Source organism: Puma concolor, chromosome B1 (genome assembly GCF_028749965.1).
Source record: "Puma concolor isolate L17-30 chromosome B1, mPumCon1.1.hap2, whole genome shotgun sequence".
In the NCBI taxonomy this organism is placed as follows: domain Eukaryota; kingdom Metazoa; phylum Chordata; class Mammalia; order Carnivora; family Felidae; genus Puma; species Puma concolor.
The window spans coordinates 93876910-93890876 of NC_141670.1; the positions used below are offsets into that span (position 1 = coordinate 93876910).

At 33.0% G+C, this 13967-nt stretch overlaps 1 long non-coding RNA gene across 2 annotated transcripts in view; it reads right to left on the bottom strand.

Annotated features, from left to right (window-relative positions):
- Window positions 1–5994: 5994 nt before the first annotated feature.
- LOC147581763 (uncharacterized) overlaps window positions 5995–13967 on the bottom strand; it is a 29023-nt gene continuing 21050 nt past the window's right edge. For both annotated transcript variants that reach the window (XR_015249749.1, XR_015249750.1), the window contains exon 3: window positions 5995–6056. This is a non-coding gene — a long non-coding RNA (uncharacterized LOC147581763). The remainder of the gene's footprint in view (window positions 6057–13967) is intronic.

The following is a 13967-nucleotide window of genomic DNA, read 5'->3' on the forward strand; positions in this document are numbered from 1 at the left end:
GGTGAATAATGTCTTAACATTATTGTGAAAATAGCTTTGACCTTGTTGCTACACACAGTATATGTTAGACTGCCTTGCTAAAACAAAGCAGCAAGTGTTAATATTGAAAACTGGTCTTGCCATGTTAACATTTGCCTTTCATTCTTCCTGCACGTTATGTTATTCAGGACCCATATTTTCTGACAAAACAACACTTTAACACTGACTGCCGGTCAAGGTAGCCCCTTTCCCATTTCTGGCCACATTCACCACCATGATTTTTCAGATAATGTTCTGTGCTCCACCTTTCATACCTTCTACTTTATTGAGAAATAGATTACATGTAATAGAATATTTCTAATTTTCTTCCCTTTAATTGTGTTCCTACATCCTCAGAATTTCTGTGATTAACCATATTTTCACTTCTCCTCCTCATTTTGAGAAATATGAAGAGGTTTCCTCATTTCCAAGGACAATCTTTCAGGTTTCCATGAAGTTCATATTGTGTCATCTATTTCTTTTTCTCTTCAAATTTATCTTTTTTGCCCCCACCATCACTGGTTTTTAAACATTTGTAAGCTAATTTCCTAATATATTTTTTTACTACCAGACCTAAAAACAAAACAAAACAAATAACATGCATTTTTTTAATATAATATCTTCCCTAGTAGCTTCTTTTTTTAATATTCATTTATTTTTAAGACAGAGTGAGAGCATGCGAGCAAGAAAGGGGCAGAGAAAGGGAGACACAGTATCTGAAACTCTGAGCTGTCTGCACAGAACCCAACACGGGGCTGGAGCCCATGAACTGCAAGATCATGACCTGAGCTGAAGTCAGACACTCAACCGACTGAGCTACCCAGGTGTCCCTCCTGGTAGCTTATTTTCTAAATATTGATTAATATCTCTCAACCAATGTATCAAAAATCACAAAAGATTGCCTACTGTATTCACTCATCTTTTAAGACAGTAGATATTTAGAAATTGTCAATTATGTAGTGGGCAATTTCTAGGTGAAGATAAAGTATCAATAAACTGTAATTCTGCTCTTCATACATCTGAGGCCTAGTTGAGACAAAGTAAGTAATATTCATTCGGGGAGGTTCACCTATAGAGACATTGAAAATATGTATGAATTTGACTTCTAACTCCTTCCCCTTTGGCTTTCCCAAATGAGGTGTCCAGATTTTTCTTCTGTTGCTAGTGCAGTGTTTTCTCTGTTTTCTGTTGCCTCTAAACAGATATTCCTTCAGGCTTCCCCAGAATTTGCTTTTCTTTCTCTTTTTCACTTCTGCTGCAAATTGACCTAAATGGATTTGGATTTTTAACAATTTCCAGTTTTTCAATAAATAACAATAGACCCCAATAAACAGAATTAGGTGGAAATTGAAAGAACCTTCATTTACTTTACTTACAAATAGTGAGGATGGTGTAACAGAAGTGAATTTCAGATTAAAATCTTCCAAATGTATAAAATGCAAACACTCCTTACAACAAGTAAGGGTTGCAAGGAAGAAAAATGCAAGTATACATCTGTTTTCCCAGTTAGGAAAGATACCCACTCTCAGGCATGCAAACGTACTGTATAAATTCTTAAGTGCATATAAAGATAAACCAGGGCTTTTGGTTGGGTCAAAAAATGAGTCCTTGATGAGTGGAAGACATAGGAGAGCAGAGCTCTAGACTCAAGAGAATAGTACTGCTTTGAGGATGGCAGGATGCTGGACAGGCCAAAATCTTTATAATATAGCCATACATACTTACATGAATTGAATGCCGTTCATTTCACCAACTGCAAATTTGATCTATAATCCTTTATGTTAATTAATGACTCTGGTAGAGTTTTGTAATCTTTAAATTATTTATGTAGCTATTTCTGTAATATGGATTGTTATTTAGATTATTTAATACAGTAACTAGGAACTCAGAGGGCTCAGAATGTGAGCAGCGGATTAGGCTATTTCAAATGTTAACTCTCTTTTAAATTTCAAGATCTCAATGTCTCTTAAATCTGGTTTTACATTTCATGTAAATTACATCATTTAATGCTTTACTCATGAGATAGTGGCTAAGAGTGCAGGCCTTGGAATCCAGCATATTGAGTTGAATCCAAACTCATTTAGATCTTTTTGTGTTAAAAATATCTTAAAGTTCATTTATTATTAAGATAGTTATTTATATGATTATAGAAGATACCCACTAAACAGTATCTCTTATGAGCTATATATTTTAACTGGATGGATATAAACATTAAAATTCCACATTAATATTGTAACATTATTTTAAATTAATACAAATATTAATTATAGAAGTAATACTATACTGACATTACTTCTGTGTAAACAAACAAAATGTTTTAATTCTGACTAATGAAAATTACTTTTTAATTGTTTTGGTTTGAGAATAGTAAACCCTGAGCCACATTTTAATAAAGCACAAATAATTTTGACATTGAATTTGTGTATTTTTCACAAAAACAGTGTATTTATAGTTAACCAATTGCAAGTTCACAACAATTTTAGGGGATGATTATCTTTTATGTAACTATAGGGAACAGCTTCTATTTAGAAAGGAGAAAATATAATTTAATGAAAGGGATTTTGCTCGGTATATATAAAACTTACCTGACCTTCTATCTCATTTATAACCTTATGTTAACTTTCATGAGGCAGTTAAGCTTTTGATCTGTGAAGAAAATACATCATGTTATAAACAGAAATATTACGTGGTGATCCAAAAAAGCAACTGACCTATGAAAGCTATATTTCCTTTTCATATGAAAATCTAGGGCTTATGGGAAGAATTAGAATGCAATATGTCTTGCTCTCCCAAAAGTACTGTATGCTATTCATTTTGATATGAATAATAAACCTTTTCGTAGTTTCAAACAATGCCTTTTGGGATATATTCTATGATGCTTATGTAAAATATCTTGCAGATGCTTTATTCCTTTAACATTTGCAAAATTTGTGTTTCATCCCCTTGAGTCCTCTGTTTTGTTTAAGGCCGGATAGGGTAAATGTTGGTGCAAACTCATTAGCATCAAAAAATACCAAGTTAATCAGAGAGTAATTCAAAAGCAAATACACATGGTCGTGTTATAGAGTTACTTAGGTTTTACTTTAATACTCAATAGATGAAAAACATATTCTGCAAGTTATGTGTTCAAATTGGTTTTCCCAACTCTGTTTAGAAATGTATAATTCTTTTATTTTTCTAAATAATTATCATATTTAATTTTTTGACATATTTCCAGCAACTTTCACTTAATTTGAAAGCGTTCTCTAGTTTCTGTTTTATAGGAAAAGAATGTATTTTACTGAAGTGCTTGAAATACAAGGAACTATTAACACATATGTATTTTCATTATGTCAATTTGATTAATATCAGCTTGATACAATGAGAAGAATAAAGCAATATTTTCACATAAATATGAATGTTAGAAAAGCATCCCCATTGATCTTTTGCATGCTGTAAGTGTGTTTTATTTGGCACTAAAAACGAACACAAATTTCTAATTTTACATTTCACCAAGAAACATTGCCATTAAAAAACAAGCTAAAATATGTGACTGTATTCAGTGTCTTTAAAACCGGTTCTTTTCACTTGATCTGCAGATATATCATTATGAGAATTAGACACTTGAGCTTTTTGAGTAACACTGTTGTTGTGTGGAATGAATGGCGAGGAATCATGGAGTCCTGAATTCTGAATTTGAATACTGGTTCTGTCATTGTAAGCTGCATAAAGTTCAGATATCATCAATATCCTTAAACCTCAGAGACCTCATCTAAGAAAAAGCAGGTCAGATCTACTTGAATGAATTGTTTTCATGTTTAATTATAAAAGTTTAGATAATGTAGTTAATATATTACTCAGTAAATAAGTACTTAGTATTGTTAGACAGTAGCAATAATATAAATTACTTGTTTACACTCTTTAGCTTTTATAGAAAAATCAGCAAATAATATCCAGAAAGTTTGAAAGAAAATAAAAAGTGTTTGATTATTCTGGTAGGGCTGGTAACATATATTTCTATTTTTTTTTATCTGCATATACTAAGTTGTAAATATGGCATATATACCGTTTGTAGACTGTTTCAATTTTTAATTTATATATAGGCATTTCTCCATTCTTGTACATAGCTGTATTCTTCATAGTCCCATACTATCTACTCAGATGAGATCATATTCAAGTTGTATGATTCGAAAGGAGTGTTTGGTATGTAGGTGTTGAATACCATTCATCTTGAAAACACACACACATATATATACACACAAATAAAGTAAGCAAAGATATATAAAAAACAGGACTGAGAAAATCCATCAAAAGAAACCTGAGTATAGTCTCACACAATATGAAAACTTCCTGTTAGATATACTGAAATTATACTTATTGAGAAGAAAGTTATGATATATTACAAATGCAGGTATACAATAAAAACTTACAACTCCCTAACTCAGAGGGGCAAGAGTTAAAGAAAAAGCTAGAACATTGGAGAAACACAACTACCTCATTTGGAAGTCCTTGTAATGTGATGGAGTCATAGATTTCAAAACTGACCTGTCACTTGGCATCTTATGCCCAAGTAGAGACACAATGGGTGGAAAAAGCCTGTTGCCAGAAAGCCACATTGACCTGAACTGTCCCTAATACTTTGGACTTACTTTCAGTTGATAGAGCACCTTGCTGAGTTGGAAGAAGTTTCCAATGACCTGGCTGGATCTTCACATATTGTTGCATATCTCTGTAAAGTAACAGAAAGAACACCCAGCATTGAGGCTAGACAAAGTCACATTATGGACTATGCCTAAATGAATTTAGAGATACAGTCCTTAACACAGTAGATTCAACAAATACAGAAAAGTAATCAAACAGAAAGGAAGTTCCATCAAGTCAACTCCCCATATCAATTTCTATCCTGAATCATAGAAATGTTAATATTTGCATCATTTAGCATTTCAGCTGAAAATGTGAGTTTATTTCTTACAGATTGATAATAGGAAGAAGCAATAAGACACATGCATAATTTATGTAAATTATGCAACCAAGAAAAATTTCTCCATTCAATGACAAACACAAGGAAACAATATGGTTGCTATGAAAATGTGAATAAAAAAGTGGAATATATATACATATATATATATATATATATATATATATGTATACACATATATACAAAATATATTAAGTGGAATATATAAATTTAAAGTTTGTTAATTTTGAGAGAGAGAGAATGTGCATATGCATGCTCACATAGTGGGAGAAGAACAGAGAGAGAGAGGGAAAGACAGAATCCCAAGTAGGCTCCACACTGTGAGCCCACAGCCTGAAGTGGGCTCAATCTCACCAACCATGAGATCCTGACCTGAGCAGAAATCAAGAGTTGGAAGCTCAACCGACTGAGCCCCCAGGTGCCCCTACACTATATTTTGAAGGAAGACTTTTTTACATTGATTCAAAGAATATCATCACGTGTGTCTTCAGTTAGAAAATTTGAGATTATTAAATTTTAGAATTATCAAATACATTTTATAATTTTTGACATAATTTCTTAATAATTTAGATTTGAACTAAATATATGTATGTAAATACACAAGTGTTTGTCACATATTTATATTTGATCCAGGTTCCCAGAAGGCCTTCTGAAACCAAGAGTAAGTAATCTCAGCTAACTTTTCATATGCATGATATGATTAACTGTATTCATACGCAGTGTTTGATTTAACAAACATTTTTTGTGCAGTTAATGTACAGTTCAAGATGGCTCCTGAGTTTTCCAGAGTATAAGTTCAGAAGTGAGAAGGATAAATCTTTGCACAAAGAAAAGAATTTTACTCTAATATATATGGAGATATTCTTGCAAAGATGATGTATTCCACACCTCCTCTTAATCCACCCACATGAAACATTCAAAATTAGCATCTTTAGTAAGTGTATTAGTTTCCTAGGTCTGTCATAACAAAGTATCATTAACCGGGTGGCTTAAAAGACAAAGGAAATTTATTCTCTCACCATTTGGGAGATTTAGAAGTCCAAAATCAAGATGTTGGCATGGTTTGTTTGTTCTGAGGTCTCTGAGGGAACAAAAACAATATCATATTTAACTGTGCCTAATGAATATGGATACATTCAAATATTAGAAAAATGGTATCAATCTGGGCAGTGTAAAACAAAAACCTAAAGTTTAAAAATGAATATTATTTACATGTGCTTCAATTAGAAAGAAGATTATTAATTTGCCATCATAGGCAAAATTACCAAGACATAACAGTACCATTTTGTAGATTCTACATGTTGCTTACTTAAAATCCTATGAAAGAAACATAATTTTCATTATAATAATGTAGACTGAGTTTGACATTGAACATTTTTGTTTAGGAAATCAAAAAATATTTATTTCATGGTGTTTCTAGAATTTTCTGTATATTGGCAAACATTATCTCGCAAGAAATTGCTTTCAACAGCTTTGTAAATTCTCTGTAAATATTCTTAGGATCACATGCTATGGAAATTTTTTATTTTAGAGTAATTGTTCATATCAATTGAAATTTAAACATTTAACTATATTTTAACTAGAGAAATTTAGAGATATTCAAATGAAACATTATGAAAATTTATATTTGTAAAGGAAAGGCATACCAAATATCTACTTGACTTTACTGATTACATTTTATTGTTGAGTGTACTTGATAACTTTATTGACAAAACTTAAAACTTTAATAGGTACTACAAGTAATGATTGAGCTACTAAAACCTCTGTTAGAGTAAGTTGGTCTGAAAAACATTATACCGGAGTTCAAAATTATTGATACTTGCCAGTTACCAAAATGGAGTAATCATAAAGTTGGTAAAAATGCATATGGACTTCAACCTCATGGCATCTAGTGGACACCAACCAATACAAAATGAAGCAAACAAATCAAACAGTATTTCCACTCAAGATTTAACCTTTTCCTGTTAACTTAAATTCATAATCACATTGGCTGTCAGGACTAGGTAGCTTATTGATTACATGTGATTCACAGCTCTCTTTCAACACAAAGAATACAAAAGATCACATTTTAATGTAGTTATGGGTAACTTTTAAAAAAGATAGTGCCCTAAGTTCATCATTTATAGGTACTAATTTATGTTGAAAGTATTTTACCTTTTCTCATGGCTATTGGACAATTTCAGTTTTCTTCCTCTTTTTGGAACAATTGGGATAAATTGGGCACTGTTTAAAAAACCAACCATTTTATTATTACATGTGAATACTTTATTATCATGGAGTTGTACACAGCTTTGTTTAATTATTATCACTCTCCTATGTGTTTTCAACTCCTTTACCATCTCTATTTTTGTACATTATTCCTATCTCCAACTTACCTTTTATAATTAACGTTGAATATTCTACTATTTTACCCCTTTTTTGAAAAGGCAGCTCCTAGATTTATGTCTTTATTTTTGTGTATGGTGTGAGAAAATGGTCCAGTTTCATTCTTCTGCATGTTGCTGTCCAGTTTTTTCAACACCATTTGTTGATGAAACTGTTCCCCACCCCACGAATATTCTTTCCTGCTTTGTCAAAGATTAGTTGACCATATAGCCATTGGTCCATTTCTGTGTTTTTTTATTCTGTTCCATTGATCTCTGTGTTTGTTTTTGGGCCAGTACCATTCTGTCTTGATGACTACAGCTTTCTAATATAGCTTGAGGCCTGGTCTTAATTATCTTCAAACTCATTAATTTCTTCCTTTGTCATTATTTTTTATTCCTTTTAGTTACCTTTCTTCTGTATTGCTATAATTTTTCGTATTTCATGAGTTAAATGGTGATTCCCATTTTTTCTCCATTAAGAGTGAAAGTATGTAAATACTACATTATTTCTGATTACCCCTCTTGCCCATAGCCAGTTTCAGTTCATGTACAATTCATACCATATGGGACAATATTGTAATTCGGGAAACATGATTTGTTTAAGTTGTATTATATAACAGTAAAAGTTGAATAATAGAGAGCATTGACTGTTTACACTGGCCTAAGTATATAAGTATCTTGCATATATAGACAATTATAATATTAAGGTATCCCCATGAGGAAGTTACTGTTCTAAACTTATTTTATTGGTGACATAACTAAGGCATAGACATATCATATCTCGCTCAAAGTCACCAGTTATGCAAGAGCAAACCAAAATTTATATCCAGTGTGATAGTAAGTCTTATGTGTCAACGTGGCTAGGCTAGGGTGCCCAGTTGTTTGGTCCAACACTAATCTAGATGTCCCTGTGAAGCTACTCTGTAGATGTTATTAATGTTTGTAGTCAGTTTGACATAATCAAAGGTGATTATCCTCAATAAAGTAGATGGGTGTCATTCAGTCAGTTGAAGGCCTTAAGAACAAAAACAGGTTACAAAATGAAGAAGCAATTCTGCATCAAGACTCTTAGAAATCCTGCCTGAGTTTTTGCTCTGCTGCCCTGTCCTACAAACTGACCAGCTTCCACAGCTGCATGAGCAAATTGGGCAAAATAAATATTTCTGTCTCTCTCTGTCCCTCTTTCTCTCTCAATCTCTCTCTCTCTCCCCCCCTTCCTTTGTCTCCCTCTTTGTCTCCCTCCCTCCTTCTCTCTGTGCTATCATCTATCACAATCTATCTATCATCTATCTATCTATCTATCTATCTATCTATCTATCTATCATCTATCTATCATCTATAATCCATCATATGTTATTTTACTCTGGACATAACTCACTGATAACTAACATTTTCCTTCAGGTTCCTCAACTGCCTTGTTAAGAAAGTTTTGTCATTTATATTACTTAACTAGCAAAATAGCTAATGCCTTGATGCTAGGTAGCAAGATATCACATGTTGCACTCCACAGTCACTCCCAAATGTACACACTTCTTATCTTTTCACTCAACATGAAGACAGAAATCAATTTGGGATTTCATTTAAAAACTGATATGTTTCCTGTGTGTTACCCCATGATTTTGAAAGAGAGGCTCTGCTGCTTTTTATACATATTACTTTTTGATTTGTCAGGTTTGTTGGAAAATCTTAGTCAAGTTCTGTATGTATCCCTGATTCATATACTAAGATAAGAAGCAATAGATAACCCACCCTTCCTCACAGTCCATAGAATACCACCTGTCTAGGCCAGATATCTCTATAAACTCTACTTAGGGGAAAAACATGACAGAAGTCTCACTGTTTAAATCATGTACATTTTTAGTTTGTCTCTTAATTGACCTCTATGGGAAATTTGACATATATGACCATTGTTTCCTTATTGAAATTTTCTTCTCTTGATATCCATGAGCCAATCAGGCCAGACTGTATTATTAGTTTTTTAAAACCTTCCTCTGTCCATCTCTAAAATGATTATGTGCTTTCTTCTCTATCAGGAGAATTTTATGTATAAACACAGCTTCATATATTTCTTATATCCTAATATTATATCCTAATATCTCCAAGCAAAATTGAAATACTTGCCTCAACATATATGACTTGTCGGCTTATACAATGTCCAACTCTATATAATCTGCAGAACTGAACAGCTCAGTCATGAGTATAACTTATTACTCATTTTTCAAAGGATTCAGAGTCACTTTAAGCTATGTAAAAAAAGTAATTCATCATGTTCCCCCCGATCTTTAGTCCATTTCAATCTTGCTCCCTCTCTCTCTCTCTCTCTCTCTCTCTCTCTCTCTCTCATTTCCATATCTCAGCAACTATCTATTGTCTACACAATTTGTTAAGCCAGAAGTCTGGGAGAGAGAAAAATCCAAGAGGAAAACTCATCTTCCTTCTCTTTTTTTTCTTTTACCCACTGAATCACAATATCTTATCCATTTTACATCCTAAATATTTGTCACTGATTTGATTTCTCTGTATCCATTATTTTTATTATAGACTAAACATTTATCATGTTATGATTGGGACCTTGCAAATCTTTTGTCCAAATCTTTTGTCAGTTTCACACTCTTTAATCATTCCTGTCTATTATGTCTTCTCTTCCACTGCCCCAAGTGATTATTCTAACTTAATTACATTAACCCTCAACTTAAAATCGTCTACTAGCTCCTCAGTAACTAAAAATTGACATTTAAACTCAAGATAAAATCTAAACTCAAAAAGTTACAAAATACCATCTAAACTTTTCTTATGATCTGATTCCTCACTCCCATCTTTGGTCTTAAACCCAAATGATACTATAAATCATGGTTTACATTAGTTTCTTATTGTTGCCCTTACAACTCACCACAGATTTGGTTTCTTAAAACAATATAAACAATTATGTCACAGTTCTTATAGGTCGGAAAACCAGATTGGCACAGCTATCTCCTCTGCTCTAGGTTTCAGAGATTTCAATCAAGGGGTCAGCCAGCTGGCTTCTTATCAGAAGACTCTAGAAAGAATCTCCTTCTGAGGTCATTCAAGTCCTTGGCGGAATAAAGTCCCCTGTGTTTGTAGGATGGAGGTCTCCATTTCCTTGCTGACTGTCAGAGTCTGTCCTTTGATCCTGGAGGCTATCACTGGTTCTTGCATGTTGATACCTACATTTCAGAGCCTGCAACAGTGTATTAAATCCTTCTCACCCATGGAACCTCTTTGACTTCACTTTCTACTACTTCGGTCTGACTTCTTGCATCTTTTTCTTTTAATTTTAGCTGGATAAAGTTATACAATTTTAATGACTCATGTGATTCCATTGGACTCTTAAGTTCTTTAGCCTTAATTACATCTTCAAAATCCCTTTTCTGTTGGCATAACATGTTCACAGCGATTAGGTCATGGGTCATCCAGCGATTAGGTCATAGACATATATGGGTATCATTATTCTGCTTGCAACATTACTGTTCCTTCACGTTTGTGTTCCTACTCTTGCATCTTTCTGGACTATACCTACCTTTTGATATGTCTGGAAGATGATTATATACCCCTCACATCTCAGCCTAAAGGCTGCCACTTCTGACAAAATAGGCCTGTTGAGATGAACCTTCTACAATGCTACCGTTGTGCATTATCTTCTGTCATAATTATGGTAATTAACTTATTTTACTGCATTTGTGCATTTCTCTATGCTTACTAGACTATAAAACTTGTGAAGATAGGGCGAATCACCATAGGAAGTTTACTATCAAAATGTGGGGAAAAAATGAGAGAATGAAGTGTTAGTTTGATACATATATGAGCAAATCTGTTTTTATAGTTTTCATGATTCTTGTTGAAAGCTATTATACATTTTAAGTGAGATGTGTTAGAATTTTGTGCCTAAATTTTTGATAGTCGAATAAGGCAAAACATATGTATCTAGTGCCATGTGCTGCAGAGAAGCTTATTGAGGGAACACTTACAAACAGGGAAGAAGCAGTGGCAAATCTTGCTCCAAATCTCACTATTACACAGCTTAAATGGCCAATACTTTGATATACATACCCCTCCCGCATCCAGGAATGCTCTACATATTTATAAGGTCAGGGGACAAGAATATCTGTGTGAGCAGGTAATGATAGAAACCCCTAGAGGTGGAATGCTTGTTAGAAAAGAAGAAACCTCTGGAGCTTTGTGCCTGCTGAAACGCTGGTCTTCCCTTTAGCTAACTTGAATCCTCTGAATCAACACTCAGCTCAGCTATCAGAGGAAGAAAACCAGCCTCAAGGGCTATCCAAACTGATCACCTTTTGTTTCTAAAAGGCAATAATGTATACTGGAATTACATTACTATGACTTTAGGGTTTTTTAAATCAGACAGACATTTGTTGGAATGCCAGATACGCCATTTATAAGTTATATATATAGACAAAGGTTGCATATAGCAAGTACGATATACATATATATTTATACATACTATATATAATTATATGAAATATATATTTATATTTGCGTATATATTTGTATATTAATATAAATATTTATATTTATATATTTATATTTATTTATATATTATTATTATTATATTAGATACATATATATATACATACATATAAGACAATGATTGCATCTAGCAAGTTTGAATAACATACATTGATTGTAAACCTTTGTATTCATTAATTAGTAACTTTTCAAGCCTCTCCATTTTTTAAAAATTTACTTTAAAAATAGAGTCTTCATGATCTCTTCAAATCACAAAAAACAGATAGAATTCTGTTTATTATTTTATATCATGATGAATGAAAGTTAACCAGGAACCACATTTTGCCTGATGGGAATTAAATTGTAATTAAAAAACAAAGGGTTTTGTGATCATTTATTTCACTTGCTCACCATTTGAAAACTTGATTTACATAAAATTCTTGACATTCTTATCTTTTTAATGTGCTAGGAAATTATTACTATTTAGCCTCTTTCGTATAATGGAACACTTTGGAGTGTAAAACCAATTTAGCTGCCAGTGGAAATAAGTGGACAAGAAATTAGTTGATAGGTCTAGGGGAGAAAGCTCCCCTAATTTCGAAACTAAAAGGATAAGTAATTGTAATTTTGGAAGCTCTTATTTTAGTTATGATGAAAATTGACAAGAGAGTGTGATTTCTGATCACTTTATTATAGTAATATAGAGGTCTAAAACCTAGGACAGTTTAGTAGTTTAATTCATCCACTTAAAGGAAAAAAAAAAAAACTTACAGAGAGTGAACAAAATTATATTTGGATGTGAACAGGTTTAATGTAATGGTCTTGGGTTTTCAAGAGAATAAAAAATATTAGAGAAATGTCTACTACCCTTATCAAGGTCCAGAATATATGCATTTCATGTTTTTTAAAATATTTATAAAAATGGTTGGGTAAACATTGCTGAAGGCTAATGTGTTATCAAGGCCAAGATTATCTGATGATCAATATGAGATGAAAGCTGTCATCATGATGGGCTGTGAGTGCTAAAAAATTCAGTAACCCAAAGCCATTCAGGAAGCAATTAAAAAAAAAAAAAAAAAGCTTGGGAAAAAAATACATTATAATGGTAATTTGGGGAAAAAAATATACAGAAATGTTTTCTCCCGTTTATGTTGTTCTAATTTGTTGTCTGACTTATAAACATTAAGTAATAAAATATGCTATAATGTAAATAACTTTTATATTAAACATTGTATTTAAAAATGAGTAATTTCGGGGCGCCTGGGTGGCGCAGCCGGTTAAGCGTCCGACTTCAGCCAGGTCACGATCTCGCGGTCCGTGAGTTCGAGCCCCGCGTCGGGCTCTGGGCTGATGGCTCGGAGCCTGGAGCCTGTTTCCGATTCTGTGTCTCCCTCTCTCTCTGCCCCTCCCCCGTTCATGCTCTGTCTCTCTCTGTCCCAAAAAAATAAATAAAAAACGTTGAAAAAAAAATTAAAAAAAAAAAAATGAGTAATTTCAAAACTATTATGAAATAGAAGGCAGATGATATGCTGTAAATGTGTTTACAATATATCAAATATATTTTTATAAAATATAAGGAAATAATATCCATGTGTGCCCGGATGTTTAACCTTTTTAATTCACTGAAACTTGAATTTAAGATATCAATTGCCTTGTATAAAAAATGTGTCATTATTTAGACAGAATTATGTACTCCAAATATGGAGAAGATATACATTTAAAAAATGTCAGCCTCTATTAAAAGCTATATTAACTGATAAAGGAACTTGTGCCTGTAGGAAAATTTACAAACTTGCTCTTAGGATTTAGCTATGAATTTAAAAATTGTAAGATATATATAGAGATAGACAATAAAATTTTACATATACCTTTTTATTCAATCAACAAAACAACTTAAAGCTTAAATGTTAGTGGTAATTTTAAATTCTTGTGATAAAGAAGAGAAACTCTGTATTAAAAAAAATTCTAGGAGCGCCTGGGTGGCGCAGTCGGTTAAGCGTCCGACTTCAGCCAGGTCACGATCTCACGGTCCGTGAGTTCGAGCCCCGCGTCAGGCTCTGGGCTGATGGCTCAGAGCCTGGAGCCTGTTTCCGATTCTGTGTCTCCCTCTCTCTCTGCCCCTCCCCCATTCATGCTCTGTC